Genomic DNA, 9,307 nt, shown 5'->3' on the forward strand with positions numbered 1-9,307 from the left:
GCTGCTCGTCCTTGTTTGTGTTTATAGGTTGAGATGTGTATGGGACGGATGCCTGATGTCTAGAAGCCTCACTCCCAACTGAAAGTATCTAGTTTTGGATTAATTTGTGCCTGCTCACAGGTGCACAATTATCTATTGCCCTAGACAAACAAAAATAAACAAGGATCTAGTAACCTTATCCCAGCAGAAATATCAAGTATTGGACCACTTTGTGCTTAGCCACAAGTGATGTTCCCAGCTTCTTTTCTTTTGTTTGCAGTAGAAGACAACATGGATATTTTGGCTATGGGGAAGGGACAAAATTCAGTGTCTCTGACTGGTGCTATGAACCAGACCAGGTGCAATGACTGTGGTATGGATCAGGTTGGGGGATAAAGAAAAAGATCTTTACCTCTCGGTTGTACTCCACTCTTTGACATAAACTGAAATAAGATTGGGGGCAGACAATAAGGGTTCTAGAAGTTGAGTTCCTGCTGTAGGAAGTATCAGTTTGGATCCATTTAAGTCTGCACACACTATAATTCTTATCTGTTGGTTTACTGTCTACAGAAATGGACAAATCAGATATTTGACTGTTGGAATGGCCCAAGTTCAGTGTTCCTGGCTATACCTATGAGCCTGTGTTGGACTGGTGCATGGAAGCCATGTTGGTCAGCCCATATACTGCTGGCACCTCAAGAATACTTCCTCACTGCATGTGGAGCAGATCAGGGACACCTGCCCTTGGTTAGAGGCTATAAAAGTTGGTTCCAATGAAGTTCTTCTCCTTGTCTTGAGATGTGCCCTGTGTTCCTGTTGTAAGCATAAAGTTCTTGTGTTCAGGTCAAGGTTAATTCTCTCCCCAGCCCTAGGTTTGTCGTAACCCAGAGCCTGGCACGCCAGCACCTAGACGTGGTGACCAAAGCCGCCCGAGTGCTCACCTCACCGTGGCCAGGTAACTTTAAGGGTTTCCTCAGTCGAGTTGTACATGTTTTGTGCTCTGCTAAGATAGAGAAGCTCATATGATGGTGAACAAATCTCCTGAAGACGATTTTGTTGGACGTTATATGAAAATTGGAGTAAAAGTGGTCTAAAATAGGGCTATCAGATTTCAGACTTAGTGCAAATTCAGAGTCTGAATTTCTATGTTTTGGTGCAGATTTGGAGCTCTTTGCTGCTCAATCCATAGAGTTATAGATTATGGCCGCTATAATAAAGCTGTAGATCTGTTATAGGAGTACAAGTTTGATTAAGTGATCTGACCCAAAAACTAAATATAACTGAGTGTAAAGCTTGCTCAAAACTGGGCTATCAACTTCTGGGTTTCAGACTTAGCTAATTGGCTAAGTCTGAATTTCAGTAAACTTTAGCCATGTTTGTACCTTTGTAGTGGCTAACCTGTAGGGAATTAAATTAGGTCTTTTATAGCAAAGCAATAGAGCTATAGTAGAAGACCAGGTTTGGTTGAAGGCCATACCCTGTATGCTATTTGGAACTAGGAGAAAAAGTGAGCTAAAGTGGAGCTGGCAGATTTCTGGAGTTTTAGATGGTGAACAATGGTCTGCAGCTAAAAATTCAGTGTTGATGGCTGTTTTTGGACTTTGTTTGTGGCCAATCCATGAAGCTTTGGGTTATGGTGTTTATAGAGGAAGTGAAGACCATATGATGGTGAAAAGGTCTCATTAAGTAAGTTTGGCTTGGTCATGTATAAAAAGTGGAGTATAGTTGATTCCAAAATCAGCTGACAGGTTTGCACTGAATGTATTTTTGTTCAGCTGCTGAAACCTGAAGTTCAGTGAAGAATGCTTTGTTTGGAGCCCTTTAGGCATCAAACCATGTGGTTTTGGACTAAAGTTTCTATAACAAACTTGGAGACCAATGTTAGGGGGATAATTCTTGGTAGGGGTCATGCCATTGAAATTACATAGAACTGGGAGTAATGGTGCCTAAAAGTGTGCTGTCAGACTTATTTTCTCTGAACTGGATTCAGTTAACTGAAAACTGGAATTTCACTGTTGGTGCTCAGTTTGGAGCTCTTTGGTGACCAAATCATGGGGTTTTAGGTTAGGAGTTCTATAACAAAGTGAAATACCAAGGTAAGGCAAACATGTTTCGTGTGAATAGCTGGGCTTGTTACTATGAAGAAATTAGGGAAAACCCTATTGTAAAATTCTGTGTCAGACTTGGTATAGAGTTGTTTTAGTTAAGCTGAAATTGGACTTTTCAGTAGATTTTGTTCTACTTGAGTGCATCATAGCTATTGCTCTGTGTATTTTCAGTCTTGGAGTGTTATACCAAAGTGGAAGAGCAATACTTAGGGAATAAATTTGGTAAAGTAAGTGGGGTCTCTTGTCATGTGAGTTTGTGAGATAAAAGGCATTGAACAGAGGGGAGAGGAATGGAGCAATGGAAGATGAATTCAGAGAACTGAAAACAGGTTCAGTGAATTGTGGCTGATTCTTGGACACTATAACTTGTAGTACATGCATTTTGGATCCTTGCTTAAGGCATAAATGAAGTACTTGGTTGGTTCTGGAGCCACAGTTTCCTAGTTTGGTTGGTGAATTGAGTTGTGATATTAGAGTATTTAGCTCTCTTAAGGTTTTGTTGATTTTTGTGTGCACCTTTAGAGAGGTGTAAGTCTTGTGATGCTTTTTAGTATTTTCTTTTCAAGTTGCATAAGCATAAGCATTCATGTTCATTTATTTACATGTAGAATTCCCAGAAGAAGAAGAAGATGAAATTCAAGAAGTGATTTCTGAAGAGGAGTCTGCTTCAGTGCCTGATCATCAAGTGATGGGAGCCATCTAACTGGGGTTTAATAGAGGGATCTAGAACTCCGTCTCTGCAACAAAGGCAAGCTCCAGTGCATGCAACCCCTTCCTTGTGTTTTTAAATGATTTTTACACACTTTAAGTCTAGTGATATGTGCATTAGGTTTATAGGAGTTGTTTGGAAACCCTTTGATGCATTGACTACCTTGATATCCATTCCTGTTATAGGTACTTCTTTGGAAGTATCAAATATTGTTTACAAAAATACTTAGCCCTGATTAGATCTTGTGGATAGAGGTTGTCTTTTGCATTAATGCCTAGCTCAGGGGGTATCCTGAGGAAGGATGACTTCTACCTGCAAGAATATTTTCATTGGGAGCATGGTGGGATCTTACTGCAAAGTTCCCTATAATGCTCTTTTCATCCTAAGGAACACAAACAATCCTAAGGATGGAAGTACTTAAATCGGGACTTGGAAGAGGAACAGGTGATGCTCCACCCAGGTTAATTAAGGATTGGATGCGTATGTAGGCCTGTATGATCAAGGACTATCTTAACTGGCGACATGCCCTGGATATGGGACAGGGTAAGCTTGAACCCGACTATTCCATACATGAAAAGACAATCGCGCACTGGGAGTGGAGAGATGGCGAGAGTGGCACATACCCTCCTGGCAAAGGACCGCCTAAAAGGGGTGGTGAGCTCTCGGGTGGCGCGGACCTATTCATGCAGTGGAGGATCCGTGGGAATGGTAGACATATGCAAGAGTTACAATAAACATATGTCGTGTGGTTAGAGACCCTCAGCTGAGTAAATCGATTCGGATCGCCGTTATATCCCCGGAGAGTGGAGACTTGATCTCTGACCTGCAACCTAAGTCAGGATGTAAACATTATGAGTAAAAAATGATGTTGTATTGATGAGATGGTGAAATTAGACTAGATGCAACCAGAGTCTATTAATATTTAATCTGGCGTTAAAATATTGAAAGTAAGGACTCACTTTAGTAAGCTATTTCTGCAAAAGTATCTAAGTTGATTCTTTCTAAAGCCTTTTCCTTGGTTCCTATTTAACCAACATATCCTTGAGAGTCATTTTTCCTTAGTCGGGTAAGACTTGCGAAAGTACACTTCGTACTCAGGGTTTTCGAACCCATGTTGTTGTAGGTGATGAGGAGTACTCTAGGTGTTCCTGTGGCTGGAGGGCGTTTCCAGTTCTGGAGGAGGATTAGTTAGGCTTGTGTATAAGCTTTGGAGGGTTCCTACCTTCCTGCTATTGTAATAAGTTATGCACTTTGAGTATATTAGGACTTGTAATAAATGTAACTCTTCCTATGTAATAACCTTCAGTTTTAGAAATGAAAAGAATGTTTTGTAAAGTCTTCCACTCTTATCTCCGAAGTGTGTGTATCGAATGTGATTACTATAATATGCATGTATGGTGGGAGATCCTTGGGATGATGAGTTCAAGTTGTTGAACTCGTGATAGCCTTGTTAAGTTACCTGGTACACGTGCATAACCATCTGAGGCCATCAAGGCAAGGATTGGTGCATGTGGGCCCGATAACTTGGGAGGGCTGTGGGGGACAGATATCCCCCGGGTCCACTAGAAGGATAAAAGACCTCACGAAAGGCCCAAAGGCCCCATAATTTGTAAGGTCATCCCCCTCGTGGGCCTGGGAGGAACGAACAGTGAGACAGATCAGCACAAGGTCGGGTCGAAGCAAGCCCAGACGACCCAACAACATCCGAGCAGTAATCACAACAGTGACCCGACCTTCCCGCACAGGAGCCCCGTACATTGGAATTGGGCGAGGATGAGTCGGCTGAATTATAGGGAGACAGACTCAGTTAGTTCACTATTATCCTGGCTCACGTTGTTATCATATCCACATGTAATGCCCCACGGTCGAGTATATAAGGCCTAGGGGGCACTCCTTCAAGACGATCGATCGAGAGAGACATCATTCATCACTTAGCCATCCACCCCGCTCTCTACGTTTTCCAGCACTAGAGAGCTCCCTTGTAACCCATCGCATAAAGCATTCCAGCCAGGACATAGGGTGTTACGCACCTCAAAGCGGCCCGAACCTGTACATCATTGTCTACTATTTCTCGTGCGCCCAGCACGAACCATCGAGCTACAGCCGGTAACACCGTCCTACTCCTAAAAAGCACCTCGGGGGGTAACCCTGGGTGCGCGGTCGGACCCGAAACACCGACAGCTGGCGCGCCAGGTAGGGGGTGTGTCATCGATCCAAGCTAGCTCAATGGCCGTCACCTTTCGGCACAAGATCACCATCCGCCCCGGCTCCATGTTCTGCTTTGGAACAATCTCATCTGTAGCGGATGAAGAGGGAACTCTGCATCGCATCGCGAATCCACCGGAGAAAAAGCCTTCCTCAGAAATCTCCGAGAAAATCGGGGCGAGGCAGGAAAACGCGCAACCTCCAGCGCTCCGAAAAAAGTCCGCCTTCAGCAAACCAAGAACCAAGGGTCCGTCTACTCGGAGAACTCCGTTGTCCACCTCTCCGACGGAAGAATGGACACAGATCACAAGGAGGAAAGAAGCAAATGAGGCCACGGGTCGTCAAGCTGCTCTTCTTGTGCTTCCGTCCTCTAAGGAAGACAGGAAGAAGATCGTCGCAACAACGACTCCCTTCTACCCCGACGTCCTCTTCATCGGGAGAGTGGAATTGTGACGGAACCTCCCAAGTAATTAGGCCCACCTACAGTTGTCCTTGTCTAACAGACATCAGACACCCTGTAGATGTTCCTAAACCACTTGACAAGTTCGGTATCTTTCCTTACCTTTCTAGGAACGTTTCACCCGTCTTGCAGACATTACAAAACATCGGAGATAAAGAAATGCGGAAGCGATTACATAACTTACATTTATTTAAGAAGTAAGATCAAGTTGGTTATTACAGACCAGAAATATAAAACGAGTGCTGAGTAGTATTATTACACATACCAAGGGAGGTAAAAACTCCTCCCGATAGTTTTAAACAAAAGTTCTATATGGAGGACCAAGTCCTCCCGCACTTCAGTCTTGTTTCTCCTCCTTAGGAACCACCTTGGTACAGAAGCAACAAAAATCTGCTACTTCCTCACCTAAAAACAACGAAGGGATAAACCCTGAGTATGGAATTACTCAGCAAGTCTTACCCGACTAAGGAAAAGACTCTCAAGGGTAAGCTCGCTTAAGGGAGTCAAGGTAAGGCTTTTCAATAATCAAAGACTCTGTTTTGCGGAAATGCTTACTAAAGTGGATCCTTAAAAATCCAATTTTATTTGTCATGTTAAGTACACTTACCTGCTACTAGAGTTCTTTCTACCCTAGTTCAATCACTGGTCCTGCACTAGCCAATTTCTTAACAAAAACCCATCATCTTTAGTGGAATGCTACGTGTAAGTCAGTGGCCAAGTCTCCATAACCGCGGAGGTACGGCGATCCGAATCGATTATACTCAGCTGAGGATCTCCAATCACACGACATATGTAGCACTTAACCCTTGCATATGTCAACCCGCCACCGGGTTCTTAAGACCAGATCAGGTTCACGCAAACCGAGAGCACAAATACACCACCATCCAGCCTCTTGCCACGGAGGGTACACGCTACCCTCGCCACCGCTCCACGCCCATTTCGTGTTATCTTATTCTGGCCTTAGTCTGCCCGAGGCAAGGCTTACCCATGACGAGGCATGTGACCAGTTAAAGGGTCCTCGGTCAGCAGGCCTACATCGACAAGGTCCTTAATCGACTCAGACGGAGACACTACACCGAGACTCTCTTTCTCGTGCAAGTCACCCGACCGGTCTCAGCTAAATCTTTTCAACCCAAAAACTTGGTACCTGGCAGAGGTACATCTTTTCCGATGTTGAATCCATCACGGCCGTGATGGATTCACCATCAAGTTTTATTTTTGAAAACAACCCTCCCACTTTGCCAAACATCTTTTGTAAAACAAATCCTTTTGTTTTTCTAAAGCAATACTAAGCATAGGAAAACCTTTTTGTAAAATCAGGATTTCAAGGAAGGTAATCAAGTTCAAGGAAGGTAATGCAAGAATTGTTTTATCAATCAACTCCTATCACCTAATGTAGCAAGCAAGTGAGAAAGATTTAAAAACATCAAGGGAGGTGGCAAATGCACCGGGGCTTGCCTTCGTTCACAGGTGAGTCTGGCTCGGATCCACAAATATCAAAGTAGAAGCAGTTTCCTGCCTGAGAATCCGAGGGTGGTGGTGTCCTTTCTTCAGTGACTTCCACTTCTTCTTCACGTTCTAACATAACCATATATATACATATATAAGAATGAATGCCATGTAATGCTCATGAGAGTGTGAAGATAATAAAGATTTATTATCTAAGTCTTGAATATAACTTTCCTTCACGGAACTTCGAGAACTTAGGGTTTCCGGAGTCAGTAAAGGAGTTCATAGAGCAGGGGGGTTTTGGGTTCTAGTTATCAAACATGGTCCAAATCAATTCAAACTCTACCCAAGGCTTCTAATTAATGTGGGGAGTTCATATAAAAATTTTGAACATTTTTGGGATTACCAGTTATCTTTTAAAAATCCAGAACTATTTCTTGAAGCTATTTTAAATGCCCTAAAATTCCTTATTTAACCTAAAAATCATGAAATTATTTTTATTAAATTCTAGGGAAAATAAGAAACCTAGGAAAATTGGTTTCACAATTTTAGGATTTTTCTACATTTTTCCATGGATTTCTAAAGTCATTCTGAAAAAGAAAAGGAGAAAGAGTGAATAGTATCGGGCTGATTTCAGCCCAATCAGCCCAGACCCAGACAGAAACGTGCCCGCGCGCGCCCGCGCTGGCGGTTTTGCACAGAGGACCCCGGGTTTTTGGTTAACTGGAAATAAGTTCTTTTACTATTCCTGCGTGTCGCTGACGGTTTACAGAAAACCCCTTCGACTTCTATTTCTTCGCACGGCCAAGTCCCCGACGGCGCTCCGCACGGCAGAGCTCCGGCGAGCATCTGTACTGGCCGATTAAGGCGATGACCGACGCTCCCGAGCGACGGACACCAAATCGGACCTATCCTAAGCTTTTCCCCTAACTTAATTGCACTAATGACCAACTAAGGAGCTCTGGCCACGGTGACCGAGAGCATGGCGGCTAGATCATTGTGTTCCCGGCGATTCCTGGCGGTCCGGTTCAATTAAAGGGGTCGGGGAGCATCACCATCATGTAAGGATGCTAGAACAGGAGCAAGAAGGGAATGAGAAGACCTGGGGAAGGCTGGCCACGATAGGGTGTGGTTCTCGGCGGCGGAGAGGGATTTGGGGGCAGTTGGAAATTGGAACTCTCTGGTGGATGATGGCTAACGATTCTTCGCAGCTGGGTTTGCGATAATCTAACGCAGCTGCCCGGGGGCTCAATTTATAGGCAGCTTCGTCGGTGGCGCGGTTAGGACACGCGACATAAGGCCGGAAGGTGGCCGTGCACCGGCGAGGTTATCTGCCCAGCCGCAAAGTGAATAAGAAAGCCACGGTGAGTCACCGGAGTGACCTCCAGCTCACCGCCGACAAGGATCTTTCACTGCACGTCCTTATCCATCCACCCCGAGCGCGAGTCCTAACGCCGGCGGCACGAATCGCGGCGGAGGAGTGATCGACGGCGGGGGGATAAACCTGAGATTCTTCTTCAGTCACTGTACCATGGCGAGTGGTATTCAGACAACCTGACAGAGCACTTTGGAGCTTGGTTTTCTCTTAATCTCTAATGACAACACAAGTCCAACTCTGCAGCAAACTTGTAGAGCATTATACCAACTACAACTTTGCTATATGGTGTTGTCACAAAAAGTCATTGAATCATGTCTGAAATTGGGCTTGAAGTCGGTGGTAGTTCACTGTTAGTCTGAAAATTCAGACCAAATCAGCCTGACAGCCAAAGTTTGAGCATGATTATCTCTAAATTTCTCACAAGAACATGACTTGCCCACTTCAGCAAAATTGTTCTCCTTTGTTTGCTTTACAACATTGATGTGGTTACCTAGGGCAAGGATCCTATATTTTAAAAGTTACAAGGCTCCAAAGTTGAGCCCTCAACACTGAATTTCAGACTTAGTATAGAACTCAAATGAGGTCCACCTTGCAATTAAGTCCAAAATCCAGTATTTGGCTTTTAAGTCCACACATTTGTAAACCAAATGACTTAAGATACCTTACTTTGATAGTTTTTGCACTTTAGTCCAAAAGTGGACTAATTTTGCACATAGGCCCCTAGGGTTTGGATTTAGGGTTTTCCAGGGTTCCAATTAGGGTTTCTGGTATCCCAGGGGTATAAATGTGATTCAACTTTACTTTTGGGGACATTTTATGACTATTTCCCTAAAGCCTTTAGATTTTCTCAATTTGGGTTAGGTATTACCCCTTTAATCCTTATTTAGGGTTAAGTTCCCTATCCAGGGTTCTATTTGCAAAACACTAAAACAATACAACTTGTTTGAAATTTTTACCTAGTAAATGCACTCTAGGTGTGTCAAACATATGCAATGCCAATGCTTATGATGCTATGCTCA

The 9,307-nt window shown here is 43.8% G+C and overlaps 1 long non-coding RNA gene across 1 annotated transcript; it reads left to right on the top strand.

The window, feature by feature from the left end:
* The first annotated feature begins 466 nt into the window (after window positions 1-466).
* On the top strand, window positions 467-3,094 carry LOC103646523 (uncharacterized). The gene is made up of 3 exons (XR_002265988.3): window positions 467-742; window positions 823-934; window positions 2,696-3,094. It is a non-coding gene; the product is annotated as an uncharacterized lncRNA (long non-coding RNA).
* The last annotated feature ends 6,213 nt before the right edge of the window (window positions 3,095-9,307 follow it).

This window comes from Zea mays, chromosome 2 (assembly GCF_902167145.1).
Source record: "Zea mays cultivar B73 chromosome 2, Zm-B73-REFERENCE-NAM-5.0, whole genome shotgun sequence".
In the NCBI taxonomy this organism is placed as follows: Eukaryota; Viridiplantae; Streptophyta; class Magnoliopsida; order Poales; family Poaceae; genus Zea; species Zea mays.